This window comes from Agelaius tricolor, unplaced genomic scaffold (assembly GCF_023055355.1).
Source record: "Agelaius tricolor isolate 1412-34295 unplaced genomic scaffold, bAgeTri1.0.p SCAF_65, whole genome shotgun sequence".
Taxonomy (NCBI): Eukaryota; Metazoa; Chordata; class Aves; order Passeriformes; family Icteridae; genus Agelaius; species Agelaius tricolor.
Genome location: NW_027269325.1, coordinates 1,029,507 through 1,054,986, shown reverse-complemented (window position 1 = coordinate 1,054,986; position 25,480 = coordinate 1,029,507). Strand labels below are relative to the sequence as shown.

General features: G+C 48.9%; 1 protein-coding gene and 1 pseudogene across 1 annotated transcript in view; one reads left to right on the top strand and one right to left on the bottom strand.

Annotated features, from left to right (window-relative positions):
* The window catches only part of LOC139605362 (zinc finger protein 551-like), a 484,882-nt gene that overhangs the window by 28,995 nt on the left and 430,407 nt on the right, over positions 1 to 25,480 (bottom strand). The gene's annotated exons all lie outside the window — the stretch shown is intronic.
* LOC139605360 (serine/threonine-protein kinase PAK 3-like) lies at positions 2,280 to 22,633 on the top strand (annotated as a pseudogene).

The window sequence follows — 25,480 nt, the reverse complement described above, 5'->3', positions numbered from 1 at the left end:
TCACACAGAGGGCCAGGAGCTTTTTATTTTGGCTGCAAGTGTCCACAGGCATTGGGGAAGAGGAGAAAAAGAGTGTTTTGCAGCAAGCAACCTGGCTACTCAGGCAGGATGGTAGGAAAAGTGTCTGGAAGCTGCTTTTTAGGACTTTGGTTGTTCTGCTGAAGCCTCTGACAGAGCTGATGGGCAGATTCCAGAGCTGTGGAGCGTTCCTGGGAAATTTGTCCTTGGATATGTCTACGAATGCTCTCCCAGCCATGAACTGCCATCTGTGTCCTGTCCATATGTCACTGCCTTGACTGTTGAGTGTCTGAGGTGCCTCTTGAGGCTGCTATGGACCTCCTTCACCAAGGAATGGATTGTGATACAACATCCCTTTCTGCTTATGTTTGGGCACTGACAGAGCCTGGACCCCTCTGGCTGAGCTTGGGCTCTCGCCAAGCAAGATTGCAAATGAGAGCAGCTCATGGTCCTCAGCTCCTCCCTCCTGCTGTGACAGACAGACATGGCCATGGGGACAGAATGGAGCTGCCCCATCTGCCAGGTCACTAAGAAGGATGTGAATTTTTCTCTGCCCTGTCACCACCAGTTCTGCCTGGGCTGCATCCTGCAGTGGGCAAAGAGAAATCCAGCATGCCCACTCTGCAGAAGAATGATAGAAGCTGTCAGGTTTTCTGAGTAGGATGAACAGGACTACATACAATTTGCCATCAGCTCCCCCAAACAATTGCTAGAGTCCAGCAGGGAGAGAGCCTGGCCACCTTGCTGAAAACAGCCCCCAAGACCCTGAGATGGCTGCTCCATCTTCCCCACGGGGAACACTGTCCCCAGCTGAGCAGGGGCCTGCAGGACCAGAGCCTGTGGATGGCCTCCTGCCCAAGGTGTGGGCCGAATTTTTCAAATAACAATGTCATCTACTGGACCAAAGGTGGCCCTGGCTGCACCAGAAGCTGGAGGGAATATGCCAGCACCAGAGATGGCTGGTTAAAGAATTCATAGAGCAGCATCCTGCACGCCCTCTGTGCCTATGGTCAAGTTGCCAAAATCTTGGTGCCAGTACTGCAGCTTGTCCTCTGTAGCAATCTGAATTGCTGCTAGCATAGTCCAGGGTAAAGAAGCAAAAAGGACCTTTGCATCATCTCCACAGATGTTTTATTCAGCTGTGCAGGGAGATGTTCAGGTCCCAGCACCCACGCACAGAGGGTCTCACTTTGTCTCCACAGGGGCCTAGGGGCTGACCCTGATCTCGGGGCAGTACAAAGATAAGGGGGGCAATCAGGGAATAGGGAAGGTGTGGCTCAGGAACACAGGAGCAGACACAGGAACAGGGGAAGGAGCCAATGGGCTCTAACAGCTTTTTGAGGGAAGCTTCTCGTGTCTCCCTAGACCAGGGAATGCCCCCCCAGGGTCTCCACAATTCCCCGTGTTTTATATTATTAGGAAAGCTTCTCTGAAGGATCAACTGAATCAACACAAAATGACAAAAACAATCAAAAGCACTCATAAGACAATTGTTCAAAATGCAAACAATTCTGAGTTCCCAATGTGCCAACAGATTTCTTGGAGTGTCTTAGATCTGGCAGGAGGGATGCAGGGTTTTCTTAGCACAGTTTATCAGGAAACTGAGTCATTCATACTGACCCTCTGGTCCATGGCCTCCTCACTGTCATTGTGCAGCAAGGAGGCCCAGAGGCTGCTGTGCTCTGGTCCTGTCAGGGATGAGAGCAGCGGCTCTGTGGCCAGCGCCAGCTCCAGCTCCAGCAGCTCACAAGAGGAGGCTCCTTCCAGAAGCTCTGTTGGCTGCAGTGTGGCAGACCAACAGAGCACACTGGAAGCCACCCCCATTGCAGCCACCCCCCAGCTGCGCCCATCATCCCTGCAGAGCAGGACCTGCCCCAGAGGACCCGCGGCAGGAGCTCAGGACAGTGGCAGGTCCCTGTGCCCAGGGCAGAGTCACAGAACCTCTGCTCCTGGCTGGCACAGGGGCTGCTTACCCTGGTGTCCCATGGAGAGGAGGGACCCCGGGCCCCAAACTCTGCCCAGCCCTGCAAAAGGCCACCTTGCCAGCAGTGCTAGCAGTGCTAGCGAGGTTCCTGCAGCCATTCAGTCAAATAAGAGGAAACAAATGTCTCTTTATCTGACACAGTCTCTGCACACAGCTTTCTCCCCCTCCTCCTGGTGCCTTTCCCTGACTCCAGGAAGAGCTGCAGGAAATGCTGTGTGAGCCATAATAATGGAAGAGTTACTGATAAAAACACTGGGGTGATGCTTTCAGAGGAGTCATGAATGGAAGATTGACCAACCTTCCAGCCAATGGTATGCCAAAAGTTTCCATTCTTTAAATAATTGACTGCAATAAATTAGTAAAAGGAAAGATACGGAAACAAATTAAATCTCCCACAGCTGCTGGCTTTCCTCAGACTCCATGGCCTATGTATTGCTAGACTTACTTCATTTAGGCAGAATATTAACTGCCCTGACTTGTTGGAGACTGACCACAAGGTCTCATCTGTGGTGAGCAGTCACTAAAATTAGCTCAGCAGAGGCATCTTCAGCTGTCCAAGTGTAGCAGAAATACATATTCTCTGCTTCATGACTGTGTGGCAACAGCTGCTGGTGTGGATTCGTCAGCGTTGCTTCATGGATTGCTCCTGGGAAGGAACTGTGTGCACAGGCACAGAATGATGGCTTCGATCTCCTCTAATTACTCCAATCGGATGATGGCCAGAACTTTTAGGCAAAAAGCATCATGACAGAATAATTTACAATATTCTCCAAACTACTCCTGTGGTTTTGATTTTCTTACTGATTAGGTTCAGTGTCTGGCCTCAAGAAATCAGTCCAGAAATAACAGGCAAACCTCAGCTTGCAAGTTAGAGTGCAAGTCTTTAATCTGCCATTTTTGCAGTATCTACAAACAACTTTTCAACATATTTGCAAAAAGAATCTCTTAGTTCTTGCTATACCTATCCAGAACCTGACTCTCTCCTTGTTTCATTTTGATTTGAGATCCAAGCATGATTTTTTTCTGGACAGGGAAGTAAGAACCAGCTGCAAATACAGACTACAAGTGTGAATCTATACTGCAGGAACTGAGCTGTAGCTTGGAATTAAAGGCAAGGAGTGATGCCATGGTAAATGTGAATATTTAGTGCTGACACAGGAGCCTTCTGCAATGCTCCACCAACCCATGGTTCACCTTGCTACAAACTCTCTTTCTGATGTTACAAAGAGTGTTGAAGAGCTGATGATAAGTAAAAAAAATAGCCAGAATGTTAATTTTTGTTATTATGGTGAACAATGACTATCTAATAATTCAGACCTCATAGAAGTGAGTATTCAGATTTCCACTTAGTTCATGCTAGCAATTTTAATTTGAAATCAACAGGTTTATCCAAATCAAGTTATCCATAGGAATTAATTTGCTCTATGATCTAACTAAAAATGCCTCATTGTCTGATAAATTTAGTAGAATTTTGCAAAGTCAACAGTCCACAGATTTTCATTTCTTGTTTAGTGGCTATTCTGCAGGAAAGCTTTTACAGACTAATCAGTTTGGATGTAATTAAAATGCCAGTACATTTCATCTAGCCATTTTGGTATTAGACCAAAACCATATGACTGCACAGCCTTTTAAAGAATATTTTAAAATAAATTTTCAAATCAACAGTCTGAGTAGGACTCAGAATAAAAACTCTACCAAACTTCAACTCCATTGGAAGATTCCCTTGTCACCCTGTGAATCAACTCTGCATTCAGAAGATTAAAAGTCCCAATTATGGTGGTATTTTTTGGTATGGTTAGGAATTGGGGAAGGGTCTTCTTCCTTCTCAACTCCATGCTGCTGTGCCTTTGGGATGTGGCCTGCTGGCCGTTGTTTGTGCAGCCCTGGTATTTCTACATGAGGCAGAAAGTGCAATTGCATTTCCAGCCAAAAGCCCATGAGGAGTGGGGCAGCCGGAGCTGTGCCAGACACAGGCCAGCAGCTGTGCCGCGAGAGGGTTTTGGTTCCTGCCCGGTGCAGCTGGTGCATCTCTTCCGTGACTGCCTCCCCTTCCCAGGTGCCCGGGGATAGCAGGTGCAGGGTTCTGCAAGGGCTATGGAACAGGGTGGGGATGTCTGCTGGCAACAGAGTGCAGCGGAGAGCAAACAGCCCAGGATGTTCCTGGAGTGTGTGACAGAGAACTTGTGACACAGCTGGTGACTGAGCCAGTGAGGGAAGGCACTGCTGGACCTGCTGTTTGTGAAGAGAGAAGGGCTGGTGGGTGACAGGAGGGTTGGAGGCGGCCTTGGGCTCAGTGCTCACAAAATGCTTGTGTTTGATTCCCAGAGAAGGAAGGAGAGACGTTGGGGAAGTGTTTACCTGCAACAAATTGTGAATTTGTTAAGCTTTAACAGGCGGTGCTGAGTCATACCTTCCCTCACACCAGTGGTTAATGTGTGCAAGTGGATATCTTAGCCTTGAGAATAAAGACAGTGGGCCTACTGAGGAGGTAGCTGCAATGCATTCAAGGAGAAGAAGGCTCTTAACCATGGAAGGAGAATTTGAGGAATGGGATGTTCACCACATGACCAGCAGAGACCCTCAAGAGACCCCTACTCTAAATGTCAGTAATTTTGGGGAAGTGATTTAAACATGTCAAATACTTTGTGAGAATGTTTAGCCTGTGAGTTTGAGCAAAGTAATGAATAAAAGTAATGAAAGGAATGTCTTAGTTCCATGGATACACACATGTGGGTGTGCATGTTTCAGGGAAGTGATTCCCCACGCACCCAGCACTGAAATAAAGTAATGCCTCTTTTCTCACACTGAGCTGGCAGTGTGGATCGGGCCCTGCTCGGTAACTTTCATTTTGGTCATTTCTATTGAAGCATAAAGAATGGTTGAAATGAGATCTTTTCCAGCTGTTTCCATCTTGTTTACCTTTTGGGGGACCAAGGTTCTGTGCTGCAGGTGAGCTGGGTGTGTGCAGAGCAGTGCAGCCCCAGAAACCCCTTGGTTTGCCCAAAGGTTGCCATGCCTTGCTCCCAGGTGTGCCCAGCTCTGTCAGGAGAAGGAGCCCGCAGCGCAGTGGGCACCGTGCCCTGCCCAGCCGGGGCTCTCTGGCACAGAGCAGCAGCAGCGCCAGCGCCGTTCAGCTGCTCCTGCCTTGGCTTCCCTGGGACACAGGAGCCTCTGGAAATCAGCACCGCCAGCCGCGTTCCCAGCTTGGAGCAGCTGCTGCTGGCGGGCAGATGCTGCCAGTTCCACTGCTGCCAAAGGGGAAGAAAGGCAGAGCAGGGGAAGAGATGTACATACACAGCAGCCCTGGGAACATCCAATAAACATGCAGATATATGGGGTGATTGGTTAGGAATTACTTCAGCTGCTATGCCAATAGTGCTTTCTCTCCTGGTTCTGTACAATGCTTTGGGCCATTTTCTTGGTCTGGTTTCCTTTGCTTGGGTCCCATCTGAATGCTCACTTGGGGTACAGGCTGTAGGTGCTTGGGGCACTCTTGGAGTTCCTCTTGGATCCCTTCAACAACAGGGTTTGGCCCATGGGGGGAGTTTGTGCTGCTTTGTGTCAGAGGAGAACTTCCGAGGCCATTTTGTGTTTGCTGTAGGGGAGGTTGGTTACTGCTTTGCATAAATTCACAGACTAACATGCTTTGTGATGCTTTGCTTTGTCATACTTTGCTTTGTGATATCAGGGCATGGTTGCCACATCGTCGTGGTGACATCAGAAGGTTGCCTTGTTGCACGGAAGGCCTCAGTGCCAGAGCAGCCCTAGGGCTTGCTGAGATCAGGAGCATCCTCCTGATTGTGGCCTTTGTCAGTGTGTAGCTGCACACTGACAGGAGTCTTGGCTTTTGTAGTGTTGGGGTAAACTTGAACAACAGTGCTACAATGATTGAGCAACTCGCTGCTGCAGTTTGCACCATGTATGGCACTGTTTATTCCACCTATTTCATGACTAGCCTGGCAAGTAAGTAGAGGTTTCAACTCTATTTAGGTTAGGGTGTAAGCTAACCTGGCTTTTGCATGTCTTCCTGCTCTTTCTTAGTGACTGGGTTGATTTTGAAAGAGAAAGAGCATTAGGATGCCAGTGGTTTGGTAAAGCTCCTGTCAGGGCGTTCAGCTAAAAAGGGGGTGCCTGTAGCCACAGGGGCAGCATTTGCAAGGGAACCTGCAGGGCTTCCGTTCCCTCCAGGGAGAGTCTGTGGCAGCAGAGTCTGTCATTTCCTCAGTTTGCTGGATCAAGCAGGACAACTTCCAAAATGCAGACTGGGAGGCCTTCTCAGAAGGCCTTCTAAAGACTTTGTAGTTCTCCCCAGAACTGAGGGACAGCTTCTTTTATTCTAAATTTTGTATTGAAAGGATTTGACTGTCTATTTTGACCCTTGACTGAGTGCTAAAATAGTGATTCCCTTTGCAGTGAAGTGCAAACTCTAAAGCCATGAGTGTCTGCTCCTGAGCCCTGGAGCTGCTGCTGTGCTGTTTCACAGTAGAGCTGCCACAGGGACTGTTGAACAGAACAGAAGCATTGAGTGTTGAAGAACAATTTGCGTTTTCTTGATCACGTTTGTATTCATTTACTGGCTAAACAGGCCGAAGTGTAGGCACAACCAAGATTATTGTCCTGATCTCTTGCTGGCTGTGTGAAAGAAGTATGTCACGTGGAGGGATGTTGATAAAGAAAAATACTCTCTGTTTGGGTTGACTTCTTCTCTTCTGTGGGATTCAGCAGCCCAGGCAGTTTTCTCACAGCCCTTGTTCATTTTCCCTTGCCCACTCCAGATCACATGATCCGTGTATTCAGAGGTGCTGATCCTGAGGTGAGTGAGAAAGGAACATTTCATGTTCCTGGTGCTTAAGAATTGGAGAGCAAGCTGTGAGCTTGGCCTGTGGCCGCAGAGTGTAGAGGGCCAGCTGGGTAGGCTGAAAGAAAATCCATTTCCATGTCTGCAGCAGCAATAACAAAGGCATCGCTGGCTTTTTCCTGATTTTCCATTTCAGAACTTTCAAGGAATGAAAAGCTCATTTTGCAGAGAGAATGTTGCTTCTTGATAGTAGCCAGGGCATAATGTCTAATTCAGAACTATTAGCAATTCTGTTGAATTAGCCCATTTAAATTCAGTCACAGTGACTTAGAATCCCATTGTTCTCAAAGTTTCTGATTTGTCCTTAGTACAGCTGGTTGTAGAAATAGAGCTGAATAGAATAAAGTGCTGAATAGAAATAAGGTTATAAATTATAGGTAACTTTCTGTCCTTCACACTGCTGTTTGTCCACAGATCACAGAACCAACAGCAGTCTCTCCTCTGGCTCCCTCTGCTCATGGAGAGGAGGCCAAAGAGGAGGCAAATGAGGTGGATGAGCGCCAGCCTCCAGCTGTGGTCACACCACAGCCTGACCATTCTGAGCCAGTAAGTGCCAGTTGTGTGTGCTGCTGTCTTTGGTGCAAGGCAGAGCTGCAAGTTTCTGACCAGCCGGCACTTGCTGTTGCTGGCTGAGGATGCTGAGTGCTGGAGTCCTGCCAGGACCTGGTGATTGCCCCCAGCCTGTGACAGCTGGACAATGGGCTTTGATCTGTCATGCTTAGGCAGCAGCTTCCTGGCATTTGGACAGGGGCCAGCCTGGAGCATGAATGCTGCCTGATCCCAGAGCAGGGAGCATGTCAAAGACACTGTGCTCAGCCTTGTCAGATACACAGGGGACACTGTGGCGTGGAGGGACCTGTCCCCCTGCACGGACTGGCCAAGTAGCTGCAGGCACAAAAAAATGCTGATCTGACCACACAAGCTCTTTGTGGTGCTTTGTCCCCACAAACTTCTTGGGTGTGCTTACTTGGGACTATTTCAGAGACACGCTGGGGATGTAGAGCTGCTGCTTGAAGTCAGGGATTTTGGTGCCTTTGTTGTCAGGTTGCTCTTCTGCCTCTTCAGGCAGAGCAGCCAGTAGCAGAGCAGATAGATGCTCTGAGTCTGCCTGTTTCTTGGTCTTTGATAAGCTGCAAGGAGATGACTGTGTTGTCCATGAAGCTGGGGGGGGCATTCTTGTCTAGTGTGGCAAAAGAAACAAAGTGAGTAGTTCTGAACCCTTCTTCTGAGGCAAAACCCAGACGCTGCATGTGTCTGTTGATACCTTCTATTGTGTAGTTTGCTTTGAAAACTGCATTGGAGCCTAGAGTGGGAGCAAAGCTGCAAGTCCTTGACTGCTGTCTTGTAATGCTAAAACCAGGATGTACACCTTGCAATGATGCCTGCTGTATCTGAAGTGAAATGGGCACCTTTGTGGCTGGGGAGCTGTGTGGGCCAAAAGGACGCAGGGCTGGCGGCCTTGAGCCGCTGAAGATGAGGCAGCGTGTGGCCAGGGGGCCAAGAAGGGCCAGGGCACGGTGGCCGTGTCAGCAGCAGGGGGGCAGCAGGAGCAGGGCAGCGAGCGTGGCCTGTGCTGGGCAGCGCTGCGGCCACCGCTGCAGTGCTGGGTGCAGCTGTGGGCCCTGGGAAGCAGAAAGTCCTTGAGGGGCTGCAGCGCGTGCACAGAAGGACAGGGGAGCTGGGCAAGGGGGTGCAGCACAAGGCCAGCGAGGAGGTGCTGAGGGAGCTTTAGCCTGGACAATGGGGGCTCATGAGGGACCTTCAGGCAGACTTCCATAGATCCCTGCCTTAGATCCATAGATCCAATGCTCAGCACAAGGGCTGTTTCCCTGCCAAACATCCCTTCACTGCATCCAAGTGCTTTAGACACTGGAGTAGGTAACACTTTCATATTTTGTTTGTTTATTTGTTTGTTTGTTTGCTAGAAGGAGAAGCCTTGTGTAATTTCTCCTTCTCCAGGGAGCAAGGGAGCTTTTGCTCAATCTTTCCTGCCCTTTTCCAGCACTGTCAGAAACACATCACTTTCAGGTTAACGGCTCCCGTGTCTTTTGGCAGCCCAGGGAATCAGTGTGTGTTGTATTTGGGAATTGAGCAGGAAATCAATGCCCTTGCATTCCAGCTGGTGCTCAGAGATTAGAGGAGCTGGGAGGGGCTGGGCTGCATTTCTGATTCCAGCCACTTTAGCACCATCAGTGTGCTCGAGTCCAAGAGAAGAACTTGCCCGAGCACAGATGCACAAAGAGTGCAGTTCCCAGTGCAACGCTCTGGGTCTGATTGCATTCCATAAGGACCCACACGCTCCAGATTCCCCAAGAGTGTGGGTTACTGAAGCAACAGGAGAGCAAGTTCAGGATGGCTGCAGATCGGGGCACTGCTACCGAGTGTTGATGTGTGTAGCGACAGAAAGGACAGTATTGATTCAGGGTGACCCCCACGTGGTGAATAATGTGCTTTGACTCTATGATTTAGAAGGTTAAACAAATGCTTTCTTAAGCTACGTTATATCACACTAGTACTATATTAAAACTATACTAAAGAGATACTATACTAAAAAGCTACTAAAGAAAAACTTGTGACTGTCTCCAGACAGTCATGACACAGCTTTTATCTAATTGGCTAATCAAGCTAAACAGCTATCACTAAAATCCAATTAACAAATCACTTTCAGTAAACAATCACTAGAACACATTCTACATGTACTAAACAACAAGAACAGCAAGTAGAGATAATAATTGTTTTCTCTTCTTCTCTAAGTTTCTCACTACCTCCCCTTAAAAAAAACCTAGGAGAGAGAATTATATCTCTCTGTGTTCAAAGAATGTAAATACCACAGCACAGTAAAGAGAGATTATAAAAGTGAGATGTCTGTCTATCTATCTATTTGAATCTTCCTGGCTCTGCTCCAAAGCAGTGGAAGATGCAAAGCTCACCTAAAGGCATCCCTTCAGGAGAGGAGTAGAGACAAGTTCCATTGACTGATCCTGAGCAGGCAGAGATGTTTCCCCCTCCAGAGATGGTTGTTTTTTCCCCTCATGTTTCCCTACTCCAGCCTTTTCTGACCTGAAGCCTTCTTTTTATCCTTTAAATTTTTGCATGTCCTAAGGGAGTGGAACTATCCCATGCTGTAGTTGGGGTCTGGTGACTTTGCCCATACATGCATTACATGACACATGGTTTCCTTCGCTGGCATCCCCAGGGCTGTGTAAGTGCATTTGTTAATGGGGCCTTATGAGAAACTCTGTTACTGCTGGTCAGAATTCTCAGTTGACAAAAGAGGGAGAAGAAACACCTTGGTCCTCCTCCATATACTGAGATGGCCATAGAGGTTCTCTGACTTCCATCAGAGATCTTTGCATGCATCCTTATCTCCTGAATGACCCCATTTTCTAACAAGAGTGTAGATGTCAGGAAGGAGGAATGCTGGTGCAGGCCTGAAGGGAATGTGAACTCCAGAAGTGTCTCTCACAAGGAGTGAGCTCACCCAGGAAGCCACCTGCAGGGCCAGGATGGAGCTGTGGGACAGGGCGGGGTGTCAGTCACCACTGAAAGACAAAGAGGACATGGCAGAAGCAGAGGGAGGCCCTCACCAGACCCTTGAGAAATGCCACACCTTCCCTGTCAGCTGCCTGAGAGGCTGTTGGAGCTTCAGCCCCAGATGGCCCCTGATTGTAGGGCCAGGGTCACTTTGGAATCTGTGCCTCCCCACGGGCAGAGAAGGACCCAGCAGAGCAGCAGCACAGTGCTTTGGGAGCGTGTGAGCCCAGCAGTCTTTGAGTCTTGGCCCACAAAGGTCGTACGGGAAGGTGAAACCCATCTTGTCTTGCTTTCTGTGCAGGTGCTTCTAGAGAAAGAGCAGGAGCAGACTGCCTTATCTGAGATGCCATGCCAGATTCAGGGAGAGCTGTTCCCTGCCCGAGAGCAGGAAGAGCAGCTCAGGCAGCAGGTGGAAGAGCCACAGGAGAATGGCCAGGTAAGCCTGACTGGCCAGGGGACAGAGGGAAGGGCAGGAAGAGGGGCATAAACCAGAGCTCCTGGGACTGAGGAGGCCAGGAAGTCCCACAGGCACTGAAAGGACAGAGCCTTGGAATCTGCAGAGACCAGCACCGGGACAGGATGGTTACAGTGGAAGCAGAGCTGGGGAGGGAAGCAGAAAGAAGGGGCTGAATAAATATGATTTTGAGGCTAAAAGAGGGAAAAGCTGATCTTGATGGCAGCTCTCAGTCACTTGCTCTGCTTTTGTGTGTACAGAACATCAAGGCAGAGCCACAAGCAGAGCTGCCTGAAGCTCAGAGTGACATCATGGCAGCAAAGAGGAGGAATGAAGACATCCAAGAGGAGAAGAATCTCCCTATGCAGAGGGGCAATCAACAAAAACAGGTGAATGAAGGAATGGCAGCCACTCCACGCATGAAAGAGAGTCCTTTCCGTTGTTGTTTACAGAAAATTGATGAACAGGTGCAGGCACAGCTGCAGGAAACTGAGGCTAGGATCAAGGCAAGGAAGAAGAGGCTAGATGAAAAAATTAAAATCATCAAAGAGAAAATTAATCGCCTCCTTCAGGAACAAAAGGCTCTAGAAAAGCAAGTGAGTGAAACAGCAATAGCCACTGCAGTCACCCAAGGGGTGGTTTCTGCCCTCCTTGCCTTTCCAGTGCAGAGCAGCAGGGGGTGGGTGATGCCTCTGAGGCCATCCTGATGAGGCCTCTGTCAGAGCTGCTCTGAAGGGCACTTCCTGGTCTGCTGAATCTCAGCTGATGCTCTAGACAGTGGCATTACTCCCTTGGCCATTTAGCCAGCACTCATCCGAATGAGCTCCTGCTGGCTTCTTCCAGGTGACCTTGTTTCTTGAGGTGTTTTTGCAGGTGAACATGGTCACTCGCATAGATCTGGAATACGAGCTACAAGCTGTCTGTATCCCTTGTGAATCTGCTCCTGTCCTTTTCTTTACTTTCTTCCCAGTCGATGACTCCTGGCTGACGGGGACAAGCTGTAGTCTCTGACTGCTTTGTTCTGTTTGACTTGAGGTGGAAGTGTTGCCATCCTACCTGGCAGCCTGCAGAGAGTTCCAGCAAATGATGGGCAACCAAGAGCCCCGAGGCTGGCATGAGGCCCAGGAACTGAACCATCCAGAGATGCTGCAGGATGAGCACGTCCCGAGGAAGGTGCAGAAAAAGAGAATTTCATGGCAGGAGGTAGAACATTAGAATGAGGAGCTGCAAATGTATCTGCAGACCTAGGAGGGGGAAAGGAGTCTTTGGGAGGAAGTGGAGTGGTCGTTGCTGCAGTCATCCTTTAGAACAAGAAACTGGCTATGACCTCGAGTAAAACCAGCCTTTGGTTTTGACCATTTGGTTTCACAAGTGGACATCCAAAGCAATCCAGTTGAAGAGCTCTGCATGTCGCTGACAGCAGCTTCCTAAGGGCTTGCATTTCAAATGGCAATCTCTCTTGCATTTCAGGGCAATCTCTGCCACACCTTCCTGACATAAACTCATTTCTTGTCTCAGACCTACACCGACTCTGACACTGAAGCTGCTGCAGAAGCAGCAGTGCCATCCCAAGGAGCCTTTGCTCTCCAGCTGAAGAAGTGGAGCCTGAGCACTTGGTTCACCTCCCGTGCTGACCCAGCTGCTGCTCAGCAACAGGAGATGGCGGGTGACTCCCTGGAGCAACTGAGTGCGTCTGGTATCTTTCTTATCTGAGGGACAGTGTATTGTGTGCACGTGTCAGCATAGCTGTACCAAAGGGTTCTCCTCGGTTTAGTGTCACAGAAGTGCTGGCGTTGCTCCGAGGCAGCAAGAGAGAGCTCTGGGTGTTCCTGCTGCCTCTGAGGGCAGCTTAGACTGGCTGGAGTTTGCCTGGGCTTCCCTCTCTGCCAAAAGCAGAAGCAGGGATTGTTCCTGGATCAGCAGAAGGCTGTGACTGCTTGAGTCCTAGCCACTGGCAGAATCCCTGCTGAGATCAGTCTCTAGGAGAACACATCAAGCCCTTTGTGATTCTGCAGCACAACCCAATGAATCTGCTTCTTGCCCTTAACAGCTGCCAGTGCTGTGCTCTCAGAGAAGATCTGGTAGGGTTGAGAAGAGAGCCCAGTGGATTCTGTGTCTACCATCACCTGTTGGGACAAAAAGGGCACTGATCTGCGCCTCGGTGTGGCTGATCTCAAAGCCCATCCTGCTGTGTCCTGAATGGGGGCAACAGCTTGTACAGGGCTCAGGCTCACTCTGGCTTCTTCCAGTCAGTGCCTGTCAGTGCTCATGCTTGGGCTTTGCCAGCCTTGTTGTGGTCGCTGCCCTGCCCCTGAGGGCTGGTGGGAGTGCAGAGGCTGGAGCCTTCCTTAGCTGGGAGGGTCCCGCTGCTGCCCGGCTGCTGCAGCGCGGAGCTGCCTGAGGCAGCAGCCCCTTCTCTGGGCCGGCTGCTGCGTCGCACGGCCTGGACTCACAAGAGGGTCAGCATCTCCTCTGGGCAGCTCTCTGTGTCACAGGGTGCCTGAGGAGCACTGCTGTCCTCTGTGCCCATGCCCGCTGTGCCGAGTTGGGAGGATGGGGACGTGTGTGGTGCCGAGAGGGCGAGTGCAATGGGAGCGACTGATCCGCGCTGTCGGGGTGGAGAGAAGCGGCGTGGTTCTTCACGCGGGGCACGGGCAAGGGCGTCTTTGAGCTCAGCCTGCTCATAAAGGGTGAGGGCCCTGATGCTGAAAGCCCCGTCGGGATTGCTTCTAGCATGAGCTGCTCTGGTTTACAAACGCAGAGGCATTCTTCTGGCAAACTGCTGCAAGCTGGAAAAGATGGGAACACTTGGCAATAATTCCTCCTGTTCTGAACTTGACATCTGTTCAGAGGAATTGATTCTAGATGTCCAGGTGCATTTAATCTTAGCAAGTAGGAAACCTTTTCTAAATCTCACAGTGTTTATTCCCAAGAAAACAAAGGCACTGTTAGTTCCAGCTCTCCTTAATGTTTCTAGATGACAAACTTACTTGCCTTGGTAGGTGTTCTCTTCTGGTCTCAGTCTCTGAATGTATCTCCCTGTGCTTCCCTGTGTGTCTGCTGTCAAGAGGTCTCTCACTTCAAAGGATGCTAGAAATCAGTCTCTGTGCCAGCCACTTGTGCTGTGGACCTGCTGTTCTTTTCTTGTTGTTCCAGTTCCTGTTCCTGTTGTTGTTAGCCAGCTGTCCACAAAGGGAGGGCTCAGAGCCCCAGACACTGGGGCTGCCTTTTGTATCTCCTAGAAGCTGGGATCTCTGCTTTAAAGTGAACATCTTGCATTTTGTTTCCCTCAGGGAGAATGGCGAAGATGGAAAATCCTATTATAAAATACATTGAACTGGAAAATATTGGCAGTGGGTGAGTCCAAGCAATGTTAATTTTACAAAACTATGCATCAGGTGTTTTGCTGGTGGAATAGGTATCAAGTGTGAAGTCAGACAAGCTGCAAATGTGTTCAGGCACTGGGCTTAGATTGTCAGTGCTGATCAGAATTTCTAAGTGTGCTCAGAAGGCATTGTCAAAGACATCTCCATGCTTCCAGTGTCCTGCAGGTCTTAGGCATTTACAGCACAGATCTCCTGCGTGGGCTGGCTTTCACTGCAAGATCTAAATGGCTTCTCCTTTCTCTGCTTCTCTTTTGTTTCTAGGACTTTTGGAGATGTTTGTAAAGCACTTGACACTGCCACAGGAGGAGAGGTAAATGTCAACAGCACCTGCAGACTCTGCTGCACTCGAGGGCTTTCCCTTCTGGTGTGAGCTGTGGCTGGAGCTTTGGGCAGAGCTGTGCTGAAAAGGCACAAGAAGCACAGACTGGTGCCAGCCCGCAAAATGCATTTGGGACTTTGTCCTCCTCAGCTGCCGGAAGGAAGGCACGGAGGGCAGTGGTTCCTTTCAGAGAAGGACGCGCTCACTCGCTCTCCATTGCTGAAACAAAGGTGGTGCCTTCGAGCACCTCACTGCTCTTTGGGGCTACAGCTTCAGAGTCCTGAATTCTCATTTCTGGCTGCCAGCAAATACATCTGAAAGTTACTGGTGGTTCCTTAGCCACCTGCTGCACTTGGGAACTGCACACAGGGAGAGATCTGCAAGGCGTCCCTGAAAGCCCTAAGCCCTGCCCATAGCCCAAGATGTATCCACAGAGTTTTAAGGCATGGATTGCTTCTTCTGAGTCGCAAACAAAGCAGCAGAGAGTGTGGTCAGAGCTTTGTGGGTGATAACTGAGACACTGCTGTTACCAAGTGGTCAAGGCAAAATGTCAGTGGCCCCACGTGTCCTGTAAGTGGCTCCCAAGGGAGCAGAGAAATGGGCTGTTGGAACGTCAGTTCCTAATTACTGCAGTGCCTAATCACAAGGCAGTTTGGCACAGCTCAGCTGTGTCATTGCAAAATCACTCGCTCCATGTGTCTTGTGGTCTCGTGCCACCAACCTCTCAAGTTACTGATTTTCAATGTCATTTTAGGTGGCCATAAAGAAAATACATCTTCAAGGACTGAGGAAGAAGGAACTAAAAGTCAATGAACTCATGGTCATGAAGGTGAATAGGAATCCCAACCTGGTCAATTGTTTAGACAGGTGAGTTGTGCTTTTGTCCCATGAATGTTTGTTCACATATTGCAAACATGCAAGGTAAAATCCCACTTTGGTCACTGGCAGAAAATAGAGCTGTAATTATTGGCTAATTATAACTGCTCTTTTCATCTCCAGTGGATGGGAAGAGATTGCATTTTGTCTGCATGAGTCTTCGCTGGCACATGGTATTTGAAAATTGTTCAAAAACCCGGATGAGTCGTGTCTTACTAAATCAATGATCTCTATATTCACAGCCACCACTTTGTTTTGGAGCTTGATTTTTTTCAAGTGTCTTCTTAGGTCCAGGTAAACTAACAAGGATTTCCCTTGGATTGTTGCCACTGTTTTCCATTGCTATGCATGCCAGGAAGACTAGGTGCTTTTTTCCAGAAACACCATGCGCGACAGGTTTTTTATCTGGGCTGTTACTAAACTGCACATTTTGCTTGCTGCCCATCTAAGACATCTCCTTTTTCACAGCTGTGCCTTTCTCCTTGAGACTGCACAGATGGCAAACAAAGCACAGCCAAGAGGGAATGTCTATTCCTTTATTTTGTCTTTGTCTCAAAGGGACCTGAAAAGAAGAATCAACCCGTCTTTTCCACACAGCAACCTAGCCATGTACATTCATCTCCACGCCCTTGTTTCCTTCTTTCAGCTACCTTGTGGGTGAGGAGCTCTGGCTGGTTATGGAGTACATGGATGGAGGCACTCTGAGCAATGTCATCAGCAAGACCTACCTGTCTGAAGATGAGATGGCAGCCATCAGTCGGGAGGTCAGCAATCCCATCCGTGTTTCCAAGGGCTTGGGCAGGATTGTCTGGGAAACAGGGGCTCAGAGCTGGAGTGATTTCCTGTGCCAAGCTTTGTTTCTGTGTTGCTGCTATTCTATGGGCAAGTAAAAGCATCTCAAGTGAAAGGCCTGCCAGTGCCCCTGCACTCCCTGTACTCAGTGCCAGTACTCTTATCTCCTGCTGTTGTATTCTCGCTCTGTCTCTTGTATTTGTATTTGCTGTTCTCCACCTTGCCTCTCTAAATGTTTGCCTGGAGTCTGTCTTCACTGCATTCCTTGCCTGTAAAAGCAAAGGTGCTGGTGGCAGGATTTGAAATGATCAGCAAAGAAAAAAGACTCATGTCTCACAGTCCTCAGCTGAAAAGGATAGTAGTGCAGCCAAAATGCTCTTTGCTCCCGGAAAGTGACTGGTGGGATACTTCCAAGCCTGTGCTGAGGCCAGCAAGAAAATCTTTGTCATGCAGCCTCCCACCCAAAAGTGATCCGCTTCACACCAAAGGGAGGGACTTTTCCTTTCAAAACCCCTCCTTTGTCCTCTGCATGGAAAAAGCACGTCCACTGCAGCAGGAGTCATCCTGGCTGGTTTGCAGGGCACAGCCTACAACAGCAGGTGCTGTTGCTCTTTCAAAAGCTGACGTGCCTTTCCTTAGAAAGGTCCTGCTCTGCAAGTGTTGGAGCAGCAAGCTCTTCCTCTCAGTGGCCATTACTGTTCTGCCATTACTCCCCATTCCCCTGGAGAGGGAATCTTTTAGATTCTTTGTTTCCTTTCTTGTGTGATGAAATCACATCACTCATTTTTGCCCTCCTGTTTCTGTTTTCTCGCTCAGTGCCTGCAAGGACTGCATTTTCTGCACTCAAACCGCGTCATCCACCAAGATGTGAAGAGCTGCAACATCCTTCTCAAAACCGACGGCTCTGTCAAGCTGGGTCAGTATATTCTTGGTCAGGTGCAGCGTTCCAGGGATGTGGGTGTGGGGCTGCTTGGAGTGACTGCCAGCTCCCCAGAAATGGTGCTGGTGGCAGTGCAGGGACCCCTGCTGCGAGCTGAAGGCACCGTTGCAACGTGCACAGAGGTATAAGGAACCACAAGCAGTCAAGAGTGGCGTTGCTCTGTGTGTGTCCCTTCCAGACAGAGGGAGCTACAATCTAAAGCTTCAGGGGCATAAAGTCCACTGCTGTGAGCAGCGTTAAGAAACCTGGGTTTTTTTGGAAACGGCCAATTTCATACTCCCTTGGCTAAAGCCCCAAGGAAATCAAGCGTGCACAGTTCTCCAGGAGATTCAACAGCACATTCTTAGCCTGAGAGTGGGGAATTCTTTTGCTTGGTTTCCTAATTGGAGCTGGCTTTCATGGTTTGTTGTTTTCTCCACAGCTGACTTTGGCCTCTTTGCTCAGCTCACCCCTGAGCAGGGCAGACGGAGCTGCGTGGCCGGCACTCCTGGGTGGCTGGCGCCTGAAGTGGTGACAGGTCAACCATATGGCCCCAAAGTGGACATATGGTCTTTGGGAATCGTGGGCATCGAAATGGTGGAACGAGAAGTTCCTTACTGGAATGCAACTCCTGTCTTGGTAAGGTGCAAATACTCACTGATCCCACTGTCTTTCTCACCTGTCCCATGTTCTGTGTGCCATTGGACAAAATCCCATTGCCATCTGCTGGAACCACTTCCACCAAGGTCTCCTTCTAAAAATGCCCCTGCAACACATCAGCATCTGCTGTAGCTTTGGTTGTATCAGAAAGGGAAGTGGCAGTTCAGAAACCTAACCAGTTCAGAAACCTGCCATTTTGGCCTCCAGCCATGCCTGACATTTCTCACTTGTTTTTTGAACAATGTTGGAACTCTGTTTCTGAAGGACAAGAATTTTTCAGTGGAGAGGGTAGACATGTGATAAATATCCTGAGAAATGGAGGTTAGACCTTCCCAGTTTCAATTTTATAGAAAACATAAGAAAAAAAGGAAAAAGAAAAGTAAACAAAAAAGAAAAAGAGAAAAAACCTACTACCAAAGCAATGCTCAAGCAGTTCTGCTTGCTTTCTCATTTTTTAAACACAGCTCTTCTCTTCCATTCTGTAGCATCTTTTCCAAATGCTGTGGGTCTTCGAAACTTTCAGGCTTTCAAGTCATCTGTACATGGTTCAGTCATGTGTGTGGGTGGCCTGGATAAGTTTAGGATGTGTTTTTCTCCGACTGCAGTTAGAATTGTTTGCCAAACCCTTGGCTGTTTCTTGGTACTTTAACAAGTTGATGAGCTTGCAGGCAGGTGCCTGGGCTGGGATCCAACGTGGGCAGTTGACACCGGTGCTGTGTTTCTTTACCACAGGAGCAGGGCCATCCCTGGCCTGCACAGTTCTAATGACAGGGAGGACTCCAGCTCCCCACCATGGCCAGTGGCTGAGCTCAGCTGAGAGTCAGGATAAAACCCTCTTTGTCACCTCTGGTGATGTGGGAAAAGGAAAGAAAGCCGCATAAATTATTTGTACACAAGGGGAGTGCATTGCCATTTCTGGATTTGAAATTCTCCTTTGGGTTAAAGAGGATAATAGCAAAGTCTCTTTGGTCACCATCTATTTCAGTGCCACAAGCACAGAGTTATCGTTACAGTGGTGGGCATTTTTATGGAGACTCCAAGGCCTCTTGCCATTCATATTTTTGTCTATTTGAGATGGATTCTGCAAGTTGAGGTTTGGAACTTGGAACTTGGAACTTGATAGTTCCAAGTTGGTGTCCTATGTTTCTAAATACCATCTTGCAAAAGCAGAATGAGCTCTGTCCCTCTGACTTGTCAGCATGTTAGAGCTTGGTTCCACACGAACCACACTGGATAACGATCAGCCAATGTCTTGCCAATCTACACTGTAATTCCTTGGCCTGAGGAGTATCAGAAAGACCTGCTGAGCTCCATGGACACTGTCAGCTGCATGGAAGTGAGCATCCTTGGCCTTGCTGAAGAAACTGGAGCTCAGCTTAGGTTAGATGCTCTTGAGCAGGAGAAAGGCTGGGATCGTCAGGTGTTTCCAGAGGCCGGCGTGCCCAGAGGGACTGAGCTCTGGGGAGCAGCTGGATGTTTCTGCACATCATGGAAAGGGATTGCCAGACAGCTCAAGCCTCACCACAGGCAAACACTCCCCAGCTCTTCTCAGGCAACATTTGCTTTGGGTTTCAAGTTGTTCCCACTTGTCTGTCTGTGAAGATGCCCCTAAAACCACAAGGCAAGCCTCTCAGAACTGGTGTTACATTTCCAGAAATGAAGAAAAGAAGCCCAAACACAAGAAAGTTGCTAAGGCACCGGTTTTTAGAGAGGAACTTACCCCACTGTGCAGTTTCTTCTCACTGGGAAACATGCTTCAAACTGGGGCATGAGGGTGTAAAGGCCACAGAGTCTCTTCTGCTTCTTGTGCAGTGCTGCTGAAACACTCAGTGATCGTGTTTCTCTCCTAGCCCAAGCCACATTCTGCACGTCACCAAGCCAGAGCCTGGTGATGTGGAGAGCCTGCCAAAACCTCCCATTTGTTTCCTGGCACTTTCTGGGATGGGCCTACCATTAATGCATTGACTTGAGTAGCCAAATGAGTAGAGGGTGACCGTAGGGATGGAACCTCTCCTTCTGATTTGACCATGAAAAGTTTTTCTTTTCCATGTAAGGAAAGCAGAAATTTTCAGGCTGCTGAGAGACAGAGCTGCAGGTGGCTCCTGTGTGTCCAAGCAGGTGTTTTCATCCCAGTACATTTGTGCATGCATCTTAATGTGTCTGTGTTGAAGATGAGATTCCAAATGTTTGTTTCCTTACCTGAGGAACACCTGGTGGATTTCCTTTCTTTCCTTCCAATTCCCATTGTTTTCAAGAACAAAGCAAAAAGCTTGATTAGTTTTGTTTTATGGCAGCTGCTCTTAAGGGACCAAGAAGCACTGCAGAGATACTTTTCCATGTACTAACCCTTGGATATAGTAGAGTTAGTATAGCAAAGTCCTTCTTCCAAAAAGCCTCTCAAGCTGGTATGAATCTTCAGGGAAGGAAATGTGCTTGTGGTGATGTAGTTCCCACTAACTAGGTCAGTCAATGAAATCAGCTGCCAAGGCAAGATCTGTGGGATGTTGGAAAAGCTGTGGCTGCATCGGAGTTTGGGTTTTTGGTTGGTAAAGGAAAGTCATCTCTGGGTCTCTGCCAGGGCAGAAACTGCCACTGCAGAGTGGAGCTTAATCAATGGGACCCAGGAGAGCAGTTACAGATAGGAAAGAAGCAGGTGTAGCCTGGTGTCTCCTTTTTCCCCAGCCTCAACTCCTGATAACCACAGGAGGAAGACAAAAGCTGCAGCAGCCCAACCTATTCTCATCTTGCCTGCGTGACTTCCTGAGCTGCTGCCTGCAGAGAGACGAGGCGCGGCGCTGGTCTGCCAAGGAGCTCCTGCAGGTAAAATGTGAAGGGGCTGCAGGTGAAACAGGGTCTGAGGGCCGGGCTCCTCCTCCACTCAAGTCCAAGGCATCAGATGAGCCCCCTTCCTCCTCACCTCCACTCTTGGTGCTCTTCAAATGAAAACAGTGAGGAATCCTAGACTGGGCTGGGCTGGCAGGGCCCTGTAAAGGTCCTGTGGTGCAAGTGTCCTGCAATGAGCAGGGACATCTTTAAAGAGATCAGGTTGCTCAGAGCCCTTTGCCACCGGAGCTGGAATGGTTGCAGGGATGGGGCACCTACAAGCTCTTGGGGCAAGCTGTGCCAGGGTGGCACCATGCTCCGAGTAAACAAGTTCTTCCTTAGACCTACTCTGATTAGATGCCCTTTGTGTTTAAAAATATTTGTCCATATCCTATTGTAACCGACCCTGTTAAAGATGTCCCCCACTTTCTTCAAAGCTACTCTGAAGTCTTGGAAAGTGGCAATAAAGTCTCCCTGGGGCCTATTCTTCACAAAACTGAATAACTCCACCTCTTCTCCGCATTTCCTGAGCAGAGAGGTGCTCTGTCCTCTGACTGTTTCTGTTGCCCTCTTTTCTAATTTGGTGGAGTGTTCAGTTTTATCTAATGGCAAAAGAATTGAAGCAGAGCAATGCAGGGTACAGAGACATGAAATGGTGGTGGAGGAACCCAAGGAAGCCAGTCCCAGCTGAGCAGTCAGAGATTTGGCTGTGGCAGGAGGGGCTGTGGGGGCTCACTGTGAGCCTCTGAGGGGCCCTGGTTTGTGCCCCCCAGCCCACCCTTGGAGGTTTCTGGCACGCAAACAGGGACAGCTGGGAGGGACTTGTCCCAGCCCCATCTGCTGCCTGGCACGCTCAAGCAGACGGGAACTGCGCCAGGGTTACTGCCAGGTTGTGTGGCAGAGAGGGAACTGCAGGACCCAGTGCCACTGGGCTGGCCCTGCTGGGAAGGAAGGTGCCATCCAGCACACGAGGGGCAGGGCATGGAAAGACAGACATTGCTTTCTGTCCCTGTGGGAATTAGCACAGTGCCTGTCTTTCAAAGACAGGGACCTATGTGAGTCATTGGAGTTTCCTGAAAGGAAGATAACTCAGGGACAGAAAGCACCATTTCTAGAGCACTGGCAGGGCAAAGATCCCAACAAGATAAAGAAACCTGAATAAATGGATGAGCGGGATTCTGGGCCAGGTTTGCCTGTGATGGCAGGGTCCTGCACATGACTGCTGGGTAGCAGATGGTGCCATTGCTCCTCTTTCTGGGTCTTTTTAGGACCCAGAGCAATCCTGATTGAGCCTGTGAAGCACTGAGCTTGGAAAGTAATGGTTCACTCTTCACTGTTCTTTGTCTTTTTGTTGTTTGTTTTTTGTTTGTTTGTTTGTTTTAATTTGTTTGTTTTCTTTTTTTTTTGTTTTTGTATTTGTTTTTGGGTTTTGGGGTTTTTTTGTGAACAGCATCCATTTGTAACATCAGCTGAGGCTGCATCCACCCTGAGACCACTCATCATCTCAATGAAGAGGAGGATGGAGAAGCAAACAGTGCTATAATCATATCAGGACCATGTTCTCCATAGCCATCTTAGAGTAGGATTTAGAGTAGGACTGTAGAGTAGGATTTAGAGTAGGAGTATGTGGAGAAAAGACAAAAGACTGCACAATTCAATGTGAATCAAGGACAAGCCGTTTATTGTGCTTCTAAACATAGTTTATAATTAGTTCCTATCCTAAAGGTTTCTATAGACATGCATTGTTTGGTTGGTTGCTGCACTTTGTCCAGCATCTCTTGACTGGTAGCTCTATTTTGTCCTGAGGCAAGCACGCATCTTTTCCTTAATCTAATTGGTAGATGCTGTAAGGGTCATTTTATTTGGGTTGCTACCCCTTTGTCTGTCAGCAACTCTTCTGCTTCACCTTTTTATCCACAAAGTTGAATGCAGCTTTATTAAAAACCTGACCTAGTTCTAGAAGGTTAGTTAGTTTAGTTAGCTCCAGAGGTTAGGCTGGTTCATTTAGTGCCTGTCCATTTTTCTGCAAATACCACCCTACAGGATTATAGAGTGGGATTGTAAAGAAATAAAGTTTCTGAAACTTTACCTCATCTGGAAGAATCCTTTCTTTCTCACCCTGTGAACAAGTGAGCATTTCCTTCTGAGTTGTCAGCTGTCTATTAAAGGTGCAAATGGCTTCTTTGATGTTGTGAAAAGTACATATTACAGGATAGGCTCTTCACAGATATTAAAATGAACATATATATATATATATATATAAATTAATATACTATATGTGTTATGTTATCTTAGTCAGTAGTACTGTATTTTTTTCAGTAGTGTGGTATGTTGCGGTGTGATGTCATGGTTTGCCTCAGATACCCCAGGTTCCTCCCTGATAATTCCCTGCCAGGTGTGTCAATCATCCCTCCTTTCCACACCCTGACCCCTGCTGAGCACTGTCTGTCAATCCTGGCATTCCAGAAGGGCGGCGAGTGATTGGCAGAATTCAAAAGATGCCCTCCCCTCCTGGAAGGACATTGGGCCATCCAGGTGTCCTCAGTCCCTTGAGACTTCCCCGCCCCGTACCTGGCTGGTGGTCCCCCGTGTTCCTTCCCTCGCCCTCTCCCCCGGCTAAAAGGGCGAGCAAACCATGCGGTTGGGAGTTCTCCTGGAGCCGTTGATGGATTCAGAGGCCTGTGGGCCAGGAATAAAGCTCTGGATCGAAACCCTCCATCAGAACCAACTCCTTTCCTTCACCTCGCCTTAAAGCTTCTCCACCAAAGGTAAACCTGAACTCCTGCATGCCTGGACTTGCCTCCAAGCGCCCAGCTGCAGCATCCAGCCAGCCAAAAGTGTCTCTGGGGTAAAATTCCACAGTTGCTGCTATTTGGTCAAGCAGCAAAGGCCAGACAAGCTCATGTACGTCCCGTCCGGCTATATTCACAGAATCACAGAATTTCTAGGTTGGAAGAGACCTTCAAGATCATCGAGTCCAACCCATGTTCTAACACCTCAACTAGATCATGGCACCAAGTCCACATCCAGTCTTTTTTTAAACACATCGAGGGATGGTGACTCCACCACCTCCCTCTGTGGATGATTCCAGTATTTGATCACTCTTTCTGTGAAAAACTTCCTCCTTAATTCTAGCCTGTATCTCCCTTGGTGCAGCTTGAGACTGTGTCCTCTTGTTCTGTCTGTTGTTGCCCGGAGAAAGAGACCAAGCCCCAGCTCACCACAGTCACCCTTCAGGACGCTGAAGAGAGTGATAAGGTCACCTCTGAGTCTCCTTTTCTCCAGGCTGAACAACCCCAGCTCCCTCAGTCGTTCTTCATATGGCTTGTGTTCCAAGCCCCTCAGCAGCCTCGTTGCTCTTCTTTGGACACGCTCAAGCATCTCAACGTCCCTCCTAAACTGAGGGGCCCAGAACTGGACGCAATACTCAAGGTGTGGCCTCACCAGTGCCGAGTACAGGGGAAGAATGACCTCCCTGCTCCTGCTGGCCACACTATTCCTGATACTAGCCAGGATGCCATTGGCCTTCTTGGCCACCAGGGCACACTGCTGGCTCATGTTCAGCCGACTGTCAACCAGCACGCCCAGGTCCCTTTCCTCCTGAGCACTGTCCAGCCACACCATCCCCAGCCTATAATGTTGCAGGGGGTTATTGTGGCCAAAGTGCAGGACTCGGACTTTTTGAACTTCATCCCATTGGATTCTGTCCATCCATCCAACCATTCCAAGTCCCTCTGCAAAGCCCTCCGTCCCTCTGACAGATCGACACATGCTCCCAGCTTAGTGTCATCTGCAAATTTGCTAATGAATGACTCTAAGCCCTCATCCATGTCATCAATAAAAATATTAAACAGAACTGGCCCCAGCACAGAGGCCTGAGGGACACCACTGGTGACTGGCCGCCAGCTGGATGCAGCACCATTCACCACCACTCTCTGGGCCCAGCCATCCAGCCAGTTCCTAACCCAGCAAAGAGTGCTCCTGTCCAAGCCATGGGCTGCCAGCTTGTCTAGGAGTATGCTGTGGGAGACAGTGCCAAAGCCTTGCTGAAATCCAAATAAACAACATCTACTGCCTTCCCTGCATCCACTAGGCGGGTTACCTGGTCATAAAAGGTGACCAGGTTGGTCAAACATCACCTACCCCTCCTAAAGCCATGCTGACTGGCTCTGATACCCTGGCCATGCTGTAAATTCTGTGTGATGGCACTTAATAGAAACTGTTCCATTATCTTGCCAGGTACTGAGGTCAGGCTGACTGGTCTATAATTACCAGGATCCTCCTCTGCACCCTTGTTGTGAATGGGTGTCACATTGGGCAGCTTCCAGTCATCCGGAACCTCACCAGTGAGCCAGGACTGTTGGTAAATGATGGAGACTGGCTTGGCAAGCTCATTTGCCAGCTCTCTCATTACCCTGGGCTGGATCCCGTCTGGTCCCATAGATTTATGAACATCCAAGCATTTCAGTGGTTCTTTGACTGCCTCTTCTTGGATAATGGGGGGACCATTCTGCTCCCTGACACCATCAACCATTCCAGGCGGGCCGGTGTCTTGAGGGCAAGTCATCTTCCCACTAAAAACTGAGGCAAAGTAGGCATTAAGCACTTCTGCCTTCTCCTCATCTGCAGATGCTAAGTTCCCTCCCTTGTCCAATAAAGAACAAAGGCTGGTCTTACCCTTCCTTCTAGCATTAAGGTATTTGTAAAAACAGTTTTTATTATCCTTTACAGAAGTTGCCATTCTAAGTTCAAAATGAGCTTTGGCCTCCCTATTTTATTTTCTGCATGCTCCAGCAGCCTTCTTGAATACTTCCTTAGAGACTTGACCCTCCTTCCAATGCTGATACATCCTCTTTT